Raw genomic sequence first — 22,790 nt, forward strand, 5'->3', positions numbered from 1 at the left:
GAGGTTGCAATTAAGCTAGGTCCTTGAAAACTTGGAGTATTTATCAAAAGGACGAAGTTTTTTTATAACATAAGTTCTGCCACCTGATTGGGGTTCTTCAGTTTCGTCGTCAAACCTATTCTGGTAGTACTAAAAAAATAAATGTAAGGCGCGATAACCTTCGAAGAGATCTAAGGCCGAGCTTCTCTTCCAATTTGCGTCGTCCTCCTCTTGATTTTCCCTACAAATTGGCCGGACGGGACCTACATGTTTTATGCCGACTCCGAACGGCATCTGCAAGGCAGATGAGTTTTCACTTAGAGCTTCTCATGGCAGAAATATACTCGGAGCGCTTGCCAGACTCTGCTGAAGGGCGACCCCGCTTAGAAAAATTTTCTTCTAATTGAAAAACCTTATTTCTAAGCTTTTGATGTGCTTTGCCTGGGGTTCGAACCCAGGGCATACGGTGTGGTAGGCGGAGCACGCTACCATCACACCACGGGTAGTACTATGGACACATTTAGTCTATGTGAGGTCTTTGTTGACCTGTTGAACGTAACCTGCATACGTATGTATGTCCTGCATGCGATGTAACCTATAACCATACCAACTGAAACTGCTGGTTTCCTTGGACTTCAGTTATAGGACTTTGATGACAATTTGTGAGCGGTCGCGCCCCTTAAATGGGGGAAAGCAGTATTAATACAACAATAACATACTAAGGCATGTTAAAATTGCCCTTTACTCAAATTTTTCCCAAAGAGGGTTTGTGTCAATTTCATAGATAATTGTTCAAACTGGTATTTCTAAAGTCAATTTCTATTATTGTTTGGACACTTAGTACACCATAATGTTACGGACTTGAGTTACTGTAAAACAACGTCGGGTTTGTGCCGTTCCAATCATGGAATGCTCCACATGCATATATGTATTCAAAACAAAAACAAGCTAAAATTATTGCAAAGAGTAAAAATAACTTTCATGGTCATTTTTTCTGCCTACGAATAACATACCCAATGTGCCTTCAAACATTCCGCTGTGTTAAATTCTGCTCCAATTAAAATAACAACAATTCACTTTAAAGCGCAGTTAGCACAACTTTTTTTTCAATAAAAAATTTAGAGTGCATATTTATTTACTTACATTTGTTAAATATAACACAAAACAACAAAGTACTAATTTGTTGGTAAACAAAAATACCGAAAAATAAAAAAATAAAAAACAAAATATACCAACTTGATTGAATAAATATTTAAATTTTAATTTTGAGGATATGCAATTTTTCTATTAATTTTAGTAACATAATCAATATTAAAAATACATAAAAATAAAAAATCATAAATCAATTACTCAAACTTTTATTGACGCAAAGGTGCACTATCTCGTCGATCGTTTGACGCACTTTAACGTTCTACCAAGACTTTCAGTGCTGTTATATTCTCGATGGACTTATACAAAAGCCAAAATATTCCATAGAAAGCCTGCACAAGCAAGTCAACAGTGAAAACAAAATACTTTCACACATTTTGGAAAAAACAAAAAAAAAAACGCGCACACAAAGGCATTTCTGGCGCACAAGTGAATTGTTGTTAAAAAAGTTCCATACTTTGTTTCTTAAGAAAATTTTTATTTCGTTATTTGACAAAATAAAAGTATTTATTTATTTTTTTTTTAATAAAAATGTTTAAACCGTGGAAAATGTCACAAGTGTTGAAATTGTCGCGCTCGCTAATGCACTAAAATAATGAGCTGAAAAATTCGTGTAAATAAGCTCAACACAAATGCTAACTAAAATTAATTATTTATTCAAGTTACGCGTTAAAGTACTATTATTACTTCTGAAATGAGTTTCAGCTGGACTTCGTTAGTGTGCTTTTTGTTGTAGTTGGTTACGTTACGCTTAAAACTTTGATTCAATGCCCATTCACTTTATCCTATTCACAAGAGGCGGCTGATTAGTTTGAAACAGGCGTCGGTGGGCTTAAATGCTAAGCTCTAAATTTGGAATTACGGTAAGGGAAGTTCCCAAACTTCTACTCGGAGAGATTTTTGAGGTGTGAAAACACCTTTTGGTAACCCGAAAAGCGAATTTTATAATAAAAAGACTTATTTGGTACGTTTGCCCGAGGTTAGCCCAGAAGAGCCCACCCTGTTTTTCTCTAGTCCATTCTGCGGGAAAAAATTATTGCAAAAACAAGTTCAAGTTGAGTTTTTTAACACTTTGGTTCGTATGTTCAAGATTAGCCCAGGATAGCCCAGCCGGTTTTTGCGTTATACCACCCATGGAAAAAATTATCGGGAAAATAATTTTCAAGCTGTGGGAAGATGACACCCCGAAATATTACTTTTTTAATAAAAAATGTGTGGTTTCTTTTCCCTAGCATACCCTAGAAAAAAAAACTTAAAATATTCAAATTGAAGAATCTCCAAAAACAACAAAACAAGTTATATGATCGTTTTTTACTGTGGCTCGCTTACCCAAGGTTACCTCCCTTTATCGAAATGTTAGCGGTTTGTTATCGATTTGTTATCGAGGACACATTGGCGTATAATCTATTTCTTATCGACGAGCTATCGGTTTGTTATCGGTGAGTTATCGACAGGGTATACACGAGTTATTGATTTGTTATAGAAGTTTTATACACTTGATTTAGATATATAGATAACAAGGGTAAACGATTAGATATATAGCTAACAAAGGTAAACGATGTGTTATCGATTTTCTATAGAAGAGTCAGCAATTATTTACCGAAATATTATTGATATGTTATCAAAAATTTGTCTATTTGCTATAGTAGAATTACCAATTTATTATCGGCTGGTCATCGAATTTTATGGAAATGTTATCGTCATATTATCAAAAAATTATCAAATTCGCAGCGAAAAGTTATCGTGTTTTTTTTTTTCAAAATGTATCTATTCATTTACATTCTTATTCACTGAGTTAATTCGTACATGTAAATATTGTGGGAAATATTCAATCAAGTATTTTTGATTGAAAAAAGTGAAGAAAAACATTTCCTAAAATTATTGAAATGATATAAACGATTTTTGGTCGACGAGTTATCGGTTTCCTATGGGAAAGTTAGCGATTATTAATCGAAAAGGATTCCAGTTCGATTCGACCTCAAGGCTAGAACAATCATTTTTTATGATAAATTTTTTTTTTTTTTTTTCTCTATAATAGAAAAATTGCTTTTCATTTTTGGAATAGAAGATAGAAAATTTTTCAGACCACCTGTACGCCTAAAGCGTACTGTTGATGAAGGCTTAGCAACCCTCGAAATGGATCTATCTGTACAGCTATTGCAGCTGTCCGAAAAATGTTCTATCTTCTTCAAATGAAATTAAATAATTATCATAAAAATTATTGTTCTGGTCTTGAGCTCGAATCGAACCTGGAATCCTTTATTCCAAACAAAAACAATTTATCGGAAAGTTGTCGATTATGTATCGTGATATTAAATGCATATTATAAAAAAATTGTCTATTTGCAAAAGATACCTGTAAATCTTCAATATAAAATCGATTACTCATCTACAACCCGACGATAACAAACCGATAAGAAACCAATAAACAGCCAATGATTGAGCGATAACAAGCCGATAAATCGGCGATTATAATCCGCTACCAATAATAAGCCGACAATGAAGCATTCGCTTGTCGGTATTTCCGTTATTACCTATAAGAAGCCGACGAAGCGCTTCTCAGATAGCCAGAAATTATCTGATTATGTTACATCTGTTGAGATCTAACTTCTACCCCTGGGTGATCTATAGTTAATTTAAATAATTAGTTTTCTAGATGTGCTCCGTTTTTGTACATTGTGATTACCTTCGGTGAGCTCCAAACGGGGATTCATTCGTGCACCAAACATTTCTCATTTGGACTTACATGAGAAGGGTTTCAAGGGGTAGACAAACGCAATTCATAGCTCCCGCAACTCAGTGGCCAATCTCCCCTACGCGACGCGAATATCCTGCTTTCCTAAGTCTACCAGACTATCGCTAAACCATGCGACCTGCAATCTGAGTCATCTGCTCTGTAGGCCTAAACTTCGACAAGAAAGTGATGAATTGATCCCTCTTTCTCTACATTCTGACAACTTTAGTGAAAGCAGCTTTTTGATTTGTGCTATCTTCGCAGCAACAATGTACCAGCCCGTGCTCTGTGATCACTGCAGGTTTGCTTAGTTTGACAAAGAAGCACATTCCTTTTTTAATCAAATATGGTCTTAAAACATTAAGATCACACAACCACTCCGATAAATTTCGCTGTCCTAGTGGTACGTTCCTCGATTTCGCACAGTAGGATTTTGCCGCCATCCCATCAGCAAAATTATTTGCTGAGGTCGGAGATCCAACAAAGGCAGACAATGAGATGCCATATGCCAACATGGTTCAACAAATCCGCACCATATATGATTTAATAATTGGGCTTAGTTCTGGCGGGTTCTCCTTATTTTCCTTAGATAAGTGTCTCTACTTAAGGAGGGAACCAAAGTGCCGCGGCTCCAATGACGATATAATTTTATGGTGAAAATTTCGTTGAAATTTCAAAATTTTCTTTTACTGAGCCCACAATTTTCATTTACTATTGTAACGAATTTACTGCAATTCCTCTTATTTGCAACCTTCTACTAACGTTTGAGTCACTAAACTGTTGAGTAAATAACACCACTATTCAATAATGCAAAATGGCCTTTATTAGACTACTTTCATAATAACACTTCTATTGCTTGACAGATAGTGTGCTTGATCGAAACGGATTGTCGTGCCCCTACTGTTGCTGCCTTTTATACTGCCTGATTTCCTCGTTGCATATTTCTAGGCTTTTCTATTTCCAGAACTTAATATTTAGTTATCAGCTATAAAATTACTCAGCTGAAACTACAGATGCATGATTTTATAGCTTCTCTCAAACCCCATGCGCTTGTATGTGTGAGCGACACTTTCACAACCATTGCATACTTTCGGGAGTATCTCAGATTTATGCATGTGGTTGTGCGTTGCTTCTCCGCTGCGTGTACGTACATATGTGTAGACATAATGATTGAATTATTGATGTACATACAAGTCACTGCTTAGCATCGGCTATGAGATGATAGTATCCCTTAGTGCTACTAATATTCGTTACACTATTATTAATTGCTGTTTCTCCGAACTTATCAACCACTTCTCGTTTACACATATAGATTTGTGCGCGGGTTTTTTTCCTCCCAAATACATACAAATGTATGGGAAGCAAATGAAGCGTTTGTAATTTCTCATCTCGCTCAATTATTTAAGCTGAGCTGTTTTTGTTTTCAGTTTTTTATCGTTCAATAACTTTTTGTGTTATTGTTATCGTTTTGTTTTTATTTATGCCGGCAAAATGCGCCAAACGTTCTTTTTTTATAGCTGCCTGCCTTTGTTTTGGATGCATGCCAAAACAGCGAGCATCTTCTGAGCAACAACAGTGTGATTTAGAGCTGGATTCGATTCGATTTTTTTAAGAATCGATTTTTTCGATTCGATTCTAGAAAAAATCGACTTAATCGATTAAATCGAATCAAACGAAGTTTATTTAAATTTTGCTTATTCTTTATAACAGTGTACTTGCTTACGCACTTAACCATTTACACGATTTTTCCCGAAAAATAAAGCTGGACAGTTTCTCTCTCGTTTCGTTGCCTTTCGACAAAATTGGCAGCATCAAGGAATGCCACATGGGTCTTCACTTGATCCTTTCATCGGAGTGAGATAATTAGTATAGTCTTTACCGAAATGTCATACTTTTTGCTCTTTTTTGAATCTTTTATTTCAAAATGTAGGGAAACCAACCTCGGGAACATTAACCAATACACTTTCTTCCTTAATACTTATTATTACAATACGTATGTATAATCTTATCGCTTCGTTTACGACATTAGAATCGATCTATGTTCAGCGTCATATAAAATGGAAGTATTTATTACATACGTAAGGTAACATATTCCCAGTATACGTTTTCGGCTTTTTAATCAATGAGGTATACGTAACTTTCAATTGACAACATACGGCAATTTGTGTCATGGTTTGCGTAGTTTCAGTTAAAAACTTAATGGAAGTATTTTCTTAGCTTATTGAAAATAAAAAGGAATAAGGAATTTAATTGACGAAATTTCATAAAAATTACCATTTCTGTTTTCGTTTTTGCTGCTTCTATGTCATAAAAGTGTTGATTTTATATATTTGTTAAAAGTGTGTTTTTTAATGCTACTCGTAAAGGCAAAACGTACAGAGGATTCAAGCATTGTGATCTGAATCCATTATCTTCGACAATCCTAAAGGATTGCACATCTGTGGCAATCAATCTAATCAAAGCGCAATCCAGTTGTTTATTTCGCTCATCTACAGACTGACACTTCCTTATGTTGCTGTTATTATGTTCAAAAAAGGATTCTATAAGAGCTGTTGATGAAGACATTTCCATCAACATTGGATGTGGCCGCTTCAAAAGATTTAAAAAATTGGTTGTATTTCCACCTGTTTTGCACTTTTTCCGTAGGATTTGCATTTCGCAGAATCGCCCTGCATTTGACTAAAATACTTCCAGACAACAGATCTGCGAATCTTTGGATTACTTATAGATTGAATTCCCCTGCAGTCACTTTCAACTGGCTTCCTGTGGTATTAATATCGTACTGAACACAATATCATACCACAAAATAGATAAACATATGTTTAATATATTGCTTACCAGAAGTGCGAAGAAATTTCTTCACCTTTCTCCTTTCTTTCGAAGCCACCAACAAAACAAAGCTAAATTTATAAAAACAAATTTTACATAATATCCGTAAAGTAAGTAGTGATGAAAACTTCGATGTCTAAAGAATCGAACGATTTAAAAAAAATCTAAAACAAAGATCGATTAAATCGATCAAGAGTCGAATCGAAATCCAGCTCTAGTGTGATTGGCGGACAAATGAAAATTTGCGAGAAATCTGTTATAAGCGATTAAATAAACAGCGACGTGCATACATAAATTTTCTGGGTTATTAACGGTATATATTCCCCAATATTCTTATACTCAGCGTGTTTTGCACACAGAGGATATTAACTTTGATTAGACAACGGTTGGTTGTACAGGTATAAAGGAATCGAGATAGATATAGACCTCCATATATCAAAATCATCAGTATCGAAAAAAAATTTCATTGAGCCATGTCCGTCCGTCCGTCTGTCCGTTAACACGATAACTTGAGTAAATATTGAGATATCTTCACCAAATTTGGTACACTAGCTTATATGGAGCCAGAATAGATCGGTATTGAAAATGAGCGAAATCGGATGATAACCACGCCCACTTTTTATATATATAACATTTTGGAAAACACATAAAACCTGATTATTTAGAAAATAATACACCTAGAATATTGAAATTTGACATGTGGACTGATATTGAGACCCTTGATAAAAATTTGAAAAACATTTTTAAAATGGGCGTGGCACCGCCCACTTGAGATGAAATCAATTTTACAAATATTATTAATCATAAATCAAAAATCGTTAAACCCATCGTAACAAAATTCGGCAAAGGTTGCCTTTACTATAAGGAATGCTTTGAAGAAAAATTAACGAAATCGGTTAAGGACCACGCCCACTTTTATATAAAAGATATTGAAAAGGGTCGTGGACGAATAAAATAAGCTATGTCTTTGCAAAAAAGAGCTTTATATCAATGGTATTTCATTTCCCAAGTTGATTTATAACAGTAAATAGGAAAAACTTCCAATTTAAGAAATGGGCGTGGCACCGTCCTTTTATGACTAAGCAATTTTCTATGTTTCGGGAGCCATAACTTGAAGAAAAATTAACGGATTGTAAAAAATTGGGTACACATATTTTCCCTGTAGCAGGAAATATTTCTAGAAAAAATGGACGAGATCGGTTAAAGACCACGCCCACTTTTATATAAAAGATTTTTAAAACGGTCGTAGACGAAAATAATAAGCTATATCTTAGCGAAAAAGAGCTTTGCATCAAGAGAATTTTACTTCCTAAATTGAATTATAACATTAAATTGGAACTAGTATTTTTTTAAATGGGTGTGGCACCGCCCCTTTTATGTCTAAGCAATTTTTTATGTTTCGGGAGCCATAACTCGAAGAAAAATTAACATATCGTAATGAAATTGTGTACACATATTTTCCTTATAGCAGAAAATATTTCTAGTAAAAATGGACGGGATCGGTTAAAGACCACGGCAACTTAGAAATAAAACAAGTTTAAAAGGGTCGTAGACTAGCATGATAAGCTATAACTTAGCAAAAAATAGTTTTGAATCAATGATATTTCACTTATCAAGTTTTATTTTAAGAGGAAATGGGGAGACATTTTTTTTTAACGGGCGGTGCCACGTGTTATGTAGAAAAGTAATTTATCTGAAATGAAATGAACAATTAAATTTCACGCTTACTATAATGCTCGGTTACACCCGAACTTAGACACCTTTACTTGTTTCATTTGCAATTTAGTAATAAACTTTTTATACTCAGTTGAGCAGAGCTCACAGAGTATATTAAGTTTGTTTGGATAACGGTTGGTTGTACATATATAAAGGAATCGAGATAGATATAGACTTCCATATATCAAAATAATCAGGATCGAAAAAAAATTTTATTGAGCCATGTCCATCCGTCCGTCCGTTAACACGATAACTTGAGTTTATTTTGAGGTATCTTGATGAAATTTGGTATGCAGGTTCCTGAGCACTCATCTCAGATCGCTATTTAAAATGAACGATATCGGACTATAACCACGCCCACTTTTTGGATATCGAAAATTTCGAAAAACCGAAAAAGTGCGATAATTCATTACAAAAGACAGATATAGCGACGAAACTTGGTAGATGAGTTGAACTTATGACGAAGAATAGAAAGTTAGTAAAATTTTGGACAATGGGCGTGGCACCGCCCACTTTTAAAAGGAGGTAATTTAAAATTTTGCAAGCTGTAATTTGGCAGTCGTTGAAGATATCATGATGAAATTTGGCAGGAACGTTACTCCTATTACTATATGTACGCTTAATAAAAATTAGCAAAATCGGAGAAGGACCACGCCCACTTTTAACAAAAAATTTTTTTAAAGTAAAATTTTAACATAAAATTTAATATCTTTACAGTATATAAGTAAATTATGTCAACATTCAACTCCAGTAATGATATGGTGCAGCAAAATACAAAAATAAAAGAAAATTTCGAAATGGGCTTGGCTCCGCCCTTTTTCATTTAATTGGTCTAGGATACTTTTAACGCCATAAGTTGAACAAAAATTAACCAATCCTTTTGAAATTTGGTAGGGGCATAGATTTTATGGCGTTAACTGTTTTCTGTGAAAATGGGCGAAATCGGTTGATGTCACGCCCAGTTTTTATAAACAGTCGTCCGTCTGTCCTTCCGCTCGGCCGTTAACACGATGACTTGAGCAAAAATCGACATATCTTTAACGAACTTAGTTCACGTACTTACTTGAACTCATTTTATCTTGGTATGAAAAATGAACGAAATCCGACAATGACCACGCCCACTTTTTCGATATCGAAAATTACGAAAAATGAAAAAATGCCATAATTCTATACCAAATACGAAAAAAGGGATGAAACATGGTAAGGTAATTGGATTGTTTTTTTGACGCGAAATATAACTTTAGAAAAAACTTTATAAAATGGTTGTGACACTTACCATATTAAGTAGAAGAAAACGAAAAAGTTCTGCAGGGCGAAATAAAAAAACCCTTAAAATCTTGGCAGGTATTACATATATAAATAAATTAGCGGTATCCAACAGATGATGTTCTGGGTCACCCTGGTCCACATTTTGGTCGATATCTGGAAAACGCCTTCACACCACTCCCTTTTAAAACTCTCATTAATACCTTTAATTTAATACCCATATCGTACAAACTCATTCTAGAGTCACCCCTGGTCCACCTTTATGACGATATCTCGAAAAGGCGAACACCTATAGAACTAAGGCCCAATCGCTTTTAAAATACTCATTAACTCCTTTCGTTTGATACCCATATTGCACAAACGAATTCTAGAGTCACCCCTGGCCCACCTTTATGGCGAAATCTAGAAAATGCGACCACCTATAAAACAACCACCACTACCTTTTAAAACCCTCATTAATACCTTTAATTTGATACCCATATCGTATAAACAAATTCTAGGGTCACCCCTGCTCCACCTTTATGGCGATATCTCTAAACGGCGTCCACCTATGGAACTAAGGATTACTCCCTTTTAAAATACTCATTAACACATTTCTTTTGATACCCATATTGTACAAACAAATTCTAGGGTCACCCCTGGTCCACCTTTATGGCGATATCTCGAAAATGCGACCACCTATAAAACAACCACCACTCCCTTTTAAAACCCTCATTAATACCTTTAATTTGATACCCATATCGTACAAACATATTCTAGAGTCACCCCTGGTCCACCTTTATGGCGATATTTCGAAACGGCGTCCACCTATAGAACTAAGGCCCACTCCCTTTTAAAATACTCATTAACACCTTTCGTTTGATGCCCATATTGTACCAACAAATTCTAGGGTCACCCCTGGTCCACCTTTATGGCGATATCTCGAAACGGCGTCCACCTATGGAACTAAGGATTACTCCCTTTTAAAATATTCATTAACACCTTTCTTTTGATACCCATATTGTACAAACAAATTCTAGGGTCACCCCTGGTCCACCTTTATGGCGATATCTCGAAAGGGCTTCCACCTATGGAACTAAGGATTACTCCCTTTTAAAATACTCATTAACACCTTTCATTTGATACTTATATCGTACAAACGCATTCTAGAGTCACCCCTGGTCCACCTTTATGGCGATATCTCGAAAAGGCATCCACCTATAGAACTAAGGCCCACTCCCTTTTAAAATACTCATTAACACCATTCGTTTGATGCCCATATTGTACAAACAAATTCTAGGGTCATCCCTGGTCCACCTTTGTGGCGATATCTTGAAACGGCGTCCACCTATGGAACTAAGGATTACTCCCTTTTAAAATACCCATTAAATCCTTTCGTTTGATACCCATATCGTACAAACGCATTCTAGAGTTAACCCTGATCCACCTTTATGGCTATATCCCTAAATGACGTCCACCTATAGAACTATGGCCCACTCCCTCATAAAATACTATTTAATGCCTTTCATTTGATACACATTCCAGGGTTTCCCTCGGTTCATTTTCCTACATGGTTATTTTCCCTTATGTTGTCACCATAGCCCTCAACTGAGTATGTAATGTTCGGTTACTCCCGAACTTAACCCTCCTTACTTGTTTTCTTTTCGTTTTTGTAAATAAATAATTGGTGATGTAGTGAATTGTCGCTTGAATGCATTGCCCTAATGTGACGTATGCGCCATGTCACACCAGCGTAACAAAGCAAAAATTTGTGCGTATTTATGTGTTAATGAGTTTTATTGCTTTTGTATATCAAGGGAAATATATTATTATACTTCCTTGTCTTAGTCATAATTCTTATGCATGACAAACATTTATAATCAATTAATTTTTATTGATTGAATAAGTAATGACAAAAATAAATTATGTAAGTATGTGGGTTGCCTAAATAATTATATATATAAGCATTTGATCGAAATAATCAATACAGCTTATTGCAATAGCTAGTGTGAATGTGTCACTATGGACTACCAGAAATTGTGTAACGACCAAATTGAGGAACAACAATCAAGTGCCAGGACCTATATTATAGAATGACTTCGTCCTCTTGGCAAATACTAGAATTTTTTTATAACCAAGCTTCATTGCTACCTCGAGATCTGGTAGCTCTGCCGCCCTAAAAGCTGTAGCTTTTAATTGGCGAGCGCAGGACACGAACACAAGCATGTGATGACAGAAGACAGTGTCCAGTTGGTATGCGAGCCTTAAGTCTTCTCTCTTCAGATATATGAACCACATTAGGAGTAAAATATCGCAGGAATTGTATATGCAACTCCTGTCTCCTTTTGATTTGACCCACCCGTATTGGGACTTCTATCGCTGATTCAGCGAGTGTTGCACCCTCCTTTGCCAACTCATCGGCCTTTTCTTTGCATTTTATCCCTTTATGATAGGGATCTCAGTTCAGATTAAGCGAAGTTTTTCCAATGCTTTTCCAATGCATTCCAAAACACTTCTTGATGAAGTACTGTGTGAGATTTTGCCCTTATCGCCGCCTGACTAACAATATATATGGGGTATTCCATCCCATTTCGACCAATTTTGAACCCGACCCCTTTAGAATTGGCTGAAAGTTTTTCTTCTTTTTCTAGCTTACGAAAGACGTTTTTCAGAATTTTTTAAAATTTTTTCATCCAACTCAAAAAATGTTATGAATTTTTAAAAAAACACCGTTCTTGTTTTCAAAATGCTATAACTTTTTCAAAAATTGACCGTTTGGGATCTTTTTTTTTTTTAATGTACTTTTCGGAAAAAATACAAAAAAAATTTTAAAGTTTTTTTTTAAATTTTTCAGTTTTTCGAGATTTTTCGAATTTCGCCATTTTTTTTTCTCATAAAAAACTTCAATCAATTCTGCAATCATCCCCACTAATCCGGGAGTGGGCCGATTTTTTTTATATTTTTTTTTATTTAATTCAAAAAAAAATTTCAAAAATAATTTTTTTTATCAATTTTATTTATATAACAAAAAAATGTAAGAAAATAATTTTTAAGTATTCTTTTCTTTATATATTGTGGTAATCTACGATTAAAATGACTCGCTTTCGCGTGTCAGTCATTAATCCTGGTTATGGTAATCTACGATTAAAATGACTCGCTTTCGCGTGTCAGTCATTAATCCTGGTTATTTTAATCGTAGATTACCATAATATATAAAGAAAAGAATACTTAAAAATCATTTTCTAACAATTTTTGTTATATAAATAAAATTGATAAAAAACAAATTTTTATTTTTGAAAATTTTTTTTTCAATTAAACAAAAAAAATTAAAAAAAATCGGCCCACTCCGGGATTAGTGGGGATGATTGCAGAATTGATTGAAGTTTTTTATGAGAAAACAAAAAAAATGGCGAAGTTCGAAAAATCTCGAAAAAAGGAAAAATTAAAAAAAAAAAATTTAAAAATTTTTTTGTATTTTTTCCGAAAAGTACATTTAAAAACAAATTTAAAAAAAGATCCCAAACGGTCAATTTTTGAAAAGGTTATAGCATTTGAAAACCAAAAACGGTGTTTTTTTAAAAATTCATAACTTTTTTTGAGTTGGATAAAAAAATTTGAAAAAATTCTGAAAAACGTCTTTCGTAAGCTAGAAAAAGAAGAAAAACTTTCAGCCAATTCTAAAGGGGTCGGGTTCAAAATTGGTCGAAATGGGATGGAATACCCCATATATAATGTAAACACGCTTCCTCCAGAACTTCTGCTGCTTTCTTCACAGCTATAATCTCCGCATGAAAGAGTAAATCGAGAACTCGTTTAAGCCTCGTCGATAACACACTTCTAACGAACCGATAATAATTTGTTAACGGCTCGTCCTCGGTTCGGTTTCGGCTTCTTTAATTTCTAATCTTTTCTTTCCTCTCTCCAATTATACTTTTTTCCTTCCTTTTCTTGCCTTGGGTTCGCAATCGTGACGGTAACCATAAGCATCGTTTTTATCACCCATATCATTATCGAACTTTTAGTTATACTGTTATTTTTCTTGCTCCTCTTTGTTTCACCTTCTTCCCACTTTAGGCTACAGTGTCGTAACTACACTACACTTCTCCAATCCCCTTTATAACATTTCAGGAACAGTACTTTTAACTAGGGTTGCCACCTATTTTCAATATGTTTATTTACAACTTTGTATATCCGCTAATATTTATATATCTGTGTTAGATGCTGGAGGGCAAGGAAGTAGTGATAAATAAAGCTATCGTGACCTTTTTCCTTTGGGTTGATGACGGCTGGTTATAGCCAGTTCGAGAAGGGCAAAGATTCTGTGTGGTGTTCGAAATGGAGATTAAAACTTCTATTCCTTCTAAAAAAAAATGATTTTTAACGACGCCATATGTGGCCCATGACGTGTTATCGGTGTTGCTGCTGGCTACTATATGCCAGACCATCGCTAAAACGGGCCATAGAGGAAAAGTGATTTTTCTCATATTGACGGTAATTCGCATCACGTCGCACTTCTTTCTTTTATTTTAAACAACTACGAATGTTTTTTTTAATAGGGATAATCGACCTAATTTTGTTACAGCAGTTTGAGATGAGATTTTGGCCCTTAAACTTGTATCGGATTATCAGTTCCTACTGATATCGGGCTAGAGGGTACGTTCGCAGCAGTTCTTCTGCGTACAATTCTCCCTTAATGAACAGATTCGGATTTAACAACACTTTGATCACTGATTATTTCTTGGTTTCGAGTAAACGAATTTTCAAAAATACCAGGAGGTGTAAACAATCTTCAGACTTTGAACTCTGCAAGATTGGGTTAGGTATCTTTAAAAAAAAAAAAAATGTAAGGCGCGATAACCTCCGAAGAGATCTAAGGCCGATCTTCTCTTCCAATTTGCGCCGTGCTCCTCTTACTTTTCCCTACAAATTGGCCGCACGGGACCTACATGTTTTATGCCGACTCCGAACGGCATCTGCAAGGCAGATGAGTTTTCACTGAGAGCTTTTCATGGCAGAAATACACCCGGAGCGTTTGCCAAACACTGCCGAGGGGCGACCCCGCTTAGAAAAATTTTCTTCTAATTGAAAAACCTTATTTCAAAAATTTTGATGTTGCTTTGCCCGGGGTGTGAACCCAGGGCATACGGTGTGGTAGGCGGAGCATGCTAGTTGGCACTAAAGCGAGCACAGAGGGACTCCTAACGAAGCTTCTGCGAAAACGAGAAAAGTTACCGCTCTCGAAGAATACTGCTTCCGTATTTTACTTGAGGAATATTTTGAATACGACGAAGAGACCTTATTCTCTTTTAAAGCTGCCGCCTCTTGGAAAAACCCCAAATATAGAGTCTGCAATAACTGGACATGGCGACTGAGTTGTCTTAATTCGGCTGAAAAGCTATAAAACCCAATAAAACTGAGCCTCTTTTATTATTAAACGGTTTTATTTAGCTTGACTCTGTGTAGCGAACAGAATTTTGTAATTAAAATTTAAGTAACTTCCCTATAAGCTACAAGCTTAAAACTTGGAATATAGTTCAGAACCGGATGACAAAAAATATAAGAAAAAAACTCCGTCAGGTGGCGCAAGGATCGATATTTTGAAAAAATTTTTATTTATGGCCCGATTTGGGTCATATTTGAAACACATAATACATCCATGAATAGAAAGCGACCAATGAAAAAAATCACCCTCAGGTGGCTCAAGGATGGAGATATTAAAAAAACCGTGTTTGTGATCCGATTTGGATCATATTTGGAACACATATTATATACAGAAATAGAAACCGCTTTATGAAAAAAAAACGCGCCCAACGCTTTTATTTAATTGTCTGATCAACGCCCTAGATTGATGAGGAGTGCGATGATTAGTACTTTAGTATTATTGTTACTTAATGTAAGTATTATTTTCAATAAAACCGTTTAACTAGAACATTTTTTTTAAGTATTTTATTTTAAGTTATACGATGCCCGTATGTAATCACCCTTCGGAGAACGAAAATTGACACTGATGATAGCACAACGCCGAAACCGGTTTGTCTCGAAAACAAATTTGACAAGGGATGACGGAAAATCGTTCCAATATACATCATTTATCTACCCTGTTGGAAAACCAACAAAACAAAATAAGTAAATCACCATCGATTGGCGAATTATTGCAGCTACGCTAGAACAGAGTTAAGTACCTTGCCGTTATATGTGTCAGCAAGCTGTCATGAAAGGAGTTCAGTAAAGAATTTGCAGTATGGTTATATATGATGTGCCATCACTGCGACTCCGGCCAAGCAAAGGCCTTTGCCAACAGGGTAGCGGGGTCAGTAACGCAATTGTTTCGCGGATCTCTTAATTCGAGCCGAAGGTGTATGCCAATTAGAACTTTTGAACACTGGCTTGTCTGGCTTTTTGCAGTGCTTTCGACATCAGTCCAACCTTTTGTAGCCAAATGATTAAATTGAAAATTAATGACTACATAAAATTATGCACAGTTACATAAACGCATATGATAGACCGATCAGTTGCTATTGCACATCTGCCGCTGCAATAACGAACCATATTAAACAATAAGGTAAACAATTTAAAGTCCAGTTAAAGTAAGCAATTTGCAAAAACAACAAATGTACACAAAGCGTACATAGTTACATACATATGTGACAACTGTCACAACACTAGTTGTTAAAGTTTTAATTATTACTTTAATAATTCATTTTGTCAGGATTTACAGAGTTTAATATATATATTTGATTAATTTCAATTATTTAAAAAGGATACGAGACGCACACGCGTCGAGCGCTTACGAGTAACTTCAACTAACTAACTTCTTCTTCTCTTCTTCATTCGGTCAGTAATGGTTCAAATGTTCAGGGTTACCAGATTGGTTGACAGCTCGGCCCTTTCTGATAATGACATCGCCCCCGATGTCTGTAGATTGATCATATTCGTTATCATATAAATTATCGTCGCTATCAGATAAATTATCATCGCTGAAGCCATCGAGTTCAGGTGGCATTGAACACCAAGGCTTAATTTTGTCGGCGGTATAGACTGATGTAAACTTCTTTTGACTTTGTTGCATACTATCGATGTCGGTAAGAAGGTAACGATCCTTCCCAAGAACTTTCGCTATTACATAGGGACCACGGAATTTGGGTTCGAGTTTACGTGACTCCCCTGTAGCAGATGGTTCGTTGTGTATCACCACCATATCGTTAACGTTGTAGATGGAGGGTGTTTTGTGCTTATTATCGAAGCGCTCCTTCCATTTTTGTCGCTGAGTATTGATTAAGGACATAGCATTGTCCCGTTTTTCTAATGTCGTTTCTTCATTATCATCGTCGATTACGGCGGCCAAAAGTTTATTATGTATTATGTCGTTTAGTTTAAAATCGAATATTAGTTCGTTGGGAGAATACCCAGTTGTCGAATTTTGTTGTGAGTTGATTGACCATTGTAGATTGCGCAATTGGTCGTCCCATTCTTTCGGATTCGAAGACGTCGTACGAAGGTAATTTAATATAACCTGATTTGCACGCTCCACTTGACCGTTAGCGCGTGGAGTTCGTACCGCAGTTTTTATGTGTATTACGTTGTTTTCATTGCAATATTTTACAAACTGTTTGGATGTCAACGCAGTACCACGATCCGTTACTATTCGAGCAGGGAGACCAAAATAACTCGAAATCTCGTTTAATGCTTGAATGACAGGTAACGTTTTTGTACTACGGACCGGTTTTACGACGATATATTTGGTAAATGCATCACTTATTGCAAGGACGTACGTATTACCGCGTTTACTCTTAACAAACGGCCCCAAGTGGTCGATATGTAAGAGTCTAAATGGTATAGGTTCGGTTGGTTCGGTGTATAACACACCTTCGGGTTTTCCTCCTTTCGTTTTGTTATAACAGCATTCTATACACGATGCTACATAATCTTTGACGTATTTTCGCATTTTCGGAAACCAGAAATGTTTGAGAATGCGTTGAATCGTTTTATCAACACCAAAGTGTCCAAAGTCATCATGGCAGTATCGAGATATACGCCAACGTACAGCTTTTGGTACCACATAAAGTAACTTGTTGTCTACTCGTCGATATAATCTGTTTCGTTCAAAAGAATATTCTTTTCGGAATTGTTTCGCTTGGGTGGACACAGTTTCATCCCTTAGAACTGAAATTATTTCTCGTATGTATGGATCTTTTAGTTTCATTGTCAACAACCAATCGTCGTCAACTACGTCAACACGTTGTATTTTGTCAGCCGGGATAGGAGCACGGCTCATTGCATCGACGTGAGTCATTCGACTACCTGGTCGATGTATGATCTCGTAGTCATACTCCATCAAACGGACTAACCATCTTGAAATACGTGGTATTGGTGGCGTTTTAGCTTTCAGGCTCGAAATAGCAGAACAGTCAGTAAATATTTTAAATGACTTACCCAGTAGATAAATGCGAAAGCGTTGCAATGCTTCCACAACAGCCAATACCTCAAGCTCGTAACTATGATAGGTCGATTCAGCCGGTGTGCAGTGGCGGCTAAAATACATTACAGCTTGCCAACCGTCGTGATCACGTTTCGATTGCAATAGTACTGCTGCGATTCCTATACTGCTTGCGTCGGTATGCACCTGATGTTGCTCATTGAAATCGTATAGACCTAACACTGGTGTACTACATAATTTATTAATTAACGTGGAGAACGCGTTTTGTTGAGCTTCGCCCCATTCAAATTTTTCAGCACATGCTTTCGTTATTAGTCTTGTTAACGGACGCGAAATTAATGAATAATTTTCTACGAATTTTCTAAAAAATCCGGTTAACCCGAGGAAGCGGCGAACTTCCGTTTGCGTATTTGGTATTTTAAAGTTCTTTATTGCTTGTATTTTCCGATCACCTGGTTTGATACCATCGCGTGATATTTTATGTCCGAGAAACTCGATCTCGTCTTTTAAAAAACCACATTTGTCCAATCTTAACGTTAGACCGTTCTCTTTTACGACACACAGAAATTCATCTAATTTGCGTATACCTTCTTCAACTGATTTGCTAGGTATAATCACATCGTCCAAATAAGCAATTATATTTTTCGATTTACACTGTTCGATTAATTTATTCATAGCTTCTTGAAAAACTGCCGGAGCATTAACGAGACCAAATGGGATCCGGTTATATTCGTAATGACCTTCCGTCGTCACAAACGCGGTTAGCTTTTTCGAATTTTCGTTTACCTCGATTTGGTGATAACCCATTTTAAAGTCAAAGGTCGTGAAAAACTGATTACCAGATAACATCGCGAAAAGTTCATCAATTATTGGCATTGGATATGGTTGTTTTTCGGTAATTTTATTTAGTTGTCGGTAGTCCACGCACATTCGGAACTCTTTATTTTTCTTTTCCACGAGCACAATAGGCGATGCGTACGGAGCATTTGATGGTCGGATTATTTCACTTTTCAACAGATTTTCGATAATCTCTTTTACGATAGGGCGATGCGCGAATGGCAGTCTATATGGTTTCATATTAATTGGCGTATCAGATAGCAATGAAATATTCATTTTAACTATACTCGTTTTACCCACTGAACTCGATTCAGCAGAGAAACATCGATCATGTTTTCGTAACATCTTATTTAATTCACCGAATTCACCATCTGTGATGCTTATAATTTCGTTATTTGGTTTTTCGACTACCCACATTTCTTTTCCTTTGAATACGAATTGTTTATTAGCGTCATATATTACGTTAATACCGATTAGCACTGGATAATCAATCATTTCATCATCTACGATTAGCAATTCCGTCTCGGATTCGTTTCCGTCTATATTAAGCATTACATTCAGTTTGGACCTACATTTGTATGATGCTCCACCGCAACCTTTTAATGTAACACAACATTCACCGATTTTTCCGATTTTAAGCGCGAGTGATTTTCTTATTAACGTTCTACTGCTACCCGTATCTATAAAAGCATTTGTCTTTACACCATTTATTTCAATATTTTTAATTATAAAATCACTTTTGATTTCATTCACGGTGTTACAATTATCTTTCAGCGTTTTTACTTTGCAATTGTTTGTGGAGTGCCCCACTTTCGAACACTTTGCACATCGTTCGTGTTTTTGTGGCTCAGGACAGTTTCGCGACAAATGTCCAGCCTTATTACAATTGTAGCATATCGTTGTTTTTCTCTGATTCTCTATTTTCGTATTTGCCTTTGTCGGCTCTTCGTTTTGTTTTGCATTTGCAAAATTCGTGCTTTTCAAATTATTGTGCTTACAATAATTCACAATCGCCCGTAGCAATTCACTACATGTTTGATAATTATGCACAGATACACACTGCTTTAAACCGTTCTCGTTTATACCATTAATTATGTATTTTATTATTGATGCATCGTCAACTTTACCTCGGCGACCAGTCGCCAATACACGATAGTAAAATGCTTCTACACTTTCACTATTATTTCTTTTCATGCTCATAAGTTCCATATGAATGTCCGCAGCATTCAAAGAACATGGAAATTCGTTTAGAAATTCGTACACAAAATGTTGCCAATCTGTAAAGATTTCGGCACTGGCATCTATCCACATTTTTGCAACACCTTCTAGTTTCGTTTGTATTGCATACAATAGAATTTTATCTTCCCAACAATAAACACTACGCAGTTGGTTAACACGATTTATAAATTGTTCTGAATTTATTATCTTTTTACACGGATCGTACGACGGTAGAATTGCAATTATATCACGAACGTCACCAAAAACTGAAATTTTCTTTCTATTTTCTTCTTTGTTTACATTTGCAAATTTTTGCGACGTTATTTGTTCTTGTCTCGTTGGCATCCCACTTCTGAAAATTGTCACAACACTAGTTGTTAAAGTTTTAATTATTACTTTAATAATTCATTTTGTCAGGATTTACAGAGTTTAATATATATATTTGATTAATTTCAATTATTTAAAAAGGATACGAGACGCACACGCGTCGAGCGCTTACGAGTAACTTCAACTAACTAACTTCTTCTTCTCTTCTTCATTCGGTCAGTAATGGTTCAAATGTTCAGGGTTACCAGATTGGTTCACACAACAACATTTTAATTAAGTAGTAAGTACGTGTTTATATATGTAAAATTTATAATTACTTTAAAATTATTTGTATATCAACCTCAAATTCCTTAGTTATAGTTCAACGGTATGCTGATAGCAAATACATGTTGGACTATATTTAAATGAGCACTTTGTGTTGTTGCTGCAAAATGAAATTCCGATACACGTGAGTGCAATTGCCGGTGGTTGCTTTGAAATGCGTTTCTTCAATTAGAGGTGGTCATTATATGCGTTTATTATTAAGCGTTTCCCTATACAAATTTTGGATAATTTATTTGCAATGAGCTCTGAAACAAATCAGAATACACAGTACAACAGCAATTTTGCAAAAAAATAACCAGAGTATTCTTCTAAACAAACTTATAGTTCATCTCGTCTAGTTTACCTTTAATTTACATTTAAAGGCTAATCTGGTAACAATGTGTCCTTCGGCCATAAGTGCTGGATTACCAAAGAGTTGAAGGCATATTTCATTTCATCTCATTTCTCACTATGTAGAAGGTGTTTTGAGGACATAAGAAGACAGTCCGTATCAGTTCCGATTGCGATGTTTTGACAGGTCTGTCGCCAATACTTTGGTAGGTGACATATCAAGTTTCGCATGGCGAGGAAACTGGAGAGATCAGGAAGCTATTCTTTTATTTTAGTGTGAATATGAAACTTGATGATAACAATGGTTAACGAATTAAATTTTTATACTCTGTGTGCAAAGCACTTAACTTTGATTGGATAACGGTTGGTTGTACAAGTATAAAGGAATCGAGATAGATATACGGGCCTGTTCTGGATTTCGATTCCGACCAATTTATTCGGAATCGAAATGGATTGGAGTTCTGAATATCGATTTCGACCAGACTTGGTCGATTTGAAAAGTTTTGCCTCCGAGCAGTCGGAATCGAAAGTAATTAGCCTATTAAGCACAGATAATTACATTATTTTTCCCACAAATAAGTTTTATTAAATTATTCATTTCATTTTATTTGGAAGATTCATTACAACTTTTTTTGGACTATTTGTTTATTTAGCATACCAAATCTTAATTTGAAAATTCCTATCAAAGATTTTCCAAACTAAATAAAGCCATTCTGGTCGAAAGGAAATCGACGTGTTCTCAATTTCGATCGATCGATTTTTATGCACAATTGCATATATTTTTGCCTCTGCATTTCCGAAAATTATTGGTGCTGGCATTTTGTTAAAATTTTTGTACAATTTTAATTTAACTAAAACCAAAATAAATAAACACAGCTGTTTCGCTTGATTATCTACTCGAAATGAAAACGATTAGAAATCGACTTCGAATCGATTTGTTTCAAAAGGAATTGAGAACACCAAAAAGAAGTCGACTCGGAATCAGTCTCGTTTTACTTTTCAAAACGAGTCGGAATTCAGAACAGGCCTGATAGACTTCCATATATCAAAATCATCAGTGTCGAAAAAAAATTTGGTTGGAGCGAAATCGGATGATAACCATGCCCAGTTTTTATATATATAACATTTTGGAAAACACAAAAAACCTGATTATTTAGTAAATAATACACCTATAATGTTGAAATTTGACGCGTAGACTGGTATTAGATTAGATTAGATTATTTATTTATTACGGCCAGAAGCGTAATTCGTAAATTAGAAAATATTACAGTTTTTTATCTTATAGCTAAGGTTTTACAATATTCATATAATTTTGTTTTAAATACTGTTATTTGGTTGCAATTATGTTCATAGGCAGATCATTATAACTTTTCAGACCCTTGTAGAAAATGTTCTATTGATCAATTTCAGTTCTAAAAAGACTTGATAAAAATTTGAAACAAATTTTTAAAATGGGCGTGGCACCGCCCACTTGTGATAAAATCAATTTTACAAATATTATTAATCATAAATCAAAAATCGTTAAACCTATCGTTACAAAATTCGGAAGAGAGGTTGCCTTTAACATAAGGAATGTTTTGAAGAAAAATTTACGAAATCGGTTAACGACCACGCCCACATTTATATAAAAGATTTTTAAAAGGGTCGTGGACGAATAAAATAAGTT

General features: G+C 35.4%; 1 protein-coding gene across 2 annotated transcripts in view; it reads right to left on the reverse strand.

Moving 5' to 3' along the window:
- Positions 1-1,703, reverse strand: part of LOC137237231 (facilitated trehalose transporter Tret1-like) — a 65,064-nt gene extending 63,361 nt beyond the window's left edge. Inside the window, exon 1 of one of the 2 annotated variants that reach the window (XM_067760631.1) lies at positions 1,586-1,703. The gene's annotated coding sequence lies outside the window, so the exon portion shown is untranslated. Of the gene's footprint in view, positions 1-1,329; positions 1,349-1,585 lie in introns of those variants that run through there. The other variant, XM_067760629.1, reaches the window with a different exon arrangement.
- Between the last annotated feature and the right edge of the window lie 21,087 nt (positions 1,704-22,790).

The sequence above is a fragment of the Eurosta solidaginis genome, chromosome 1 (genome assembly GCF_040869045.1).
Source record: "Eurosta solidaginis isolate ZX-2024a chromosome 1, ASM4086904v1, whole genome shotgun sequence".
Lineage (NCBI taxonomy): Eukaryota > Metazoa > Arthropoda > Insecta > Diptera > Tephritidae > Eurosta > Eurosta solidaginis.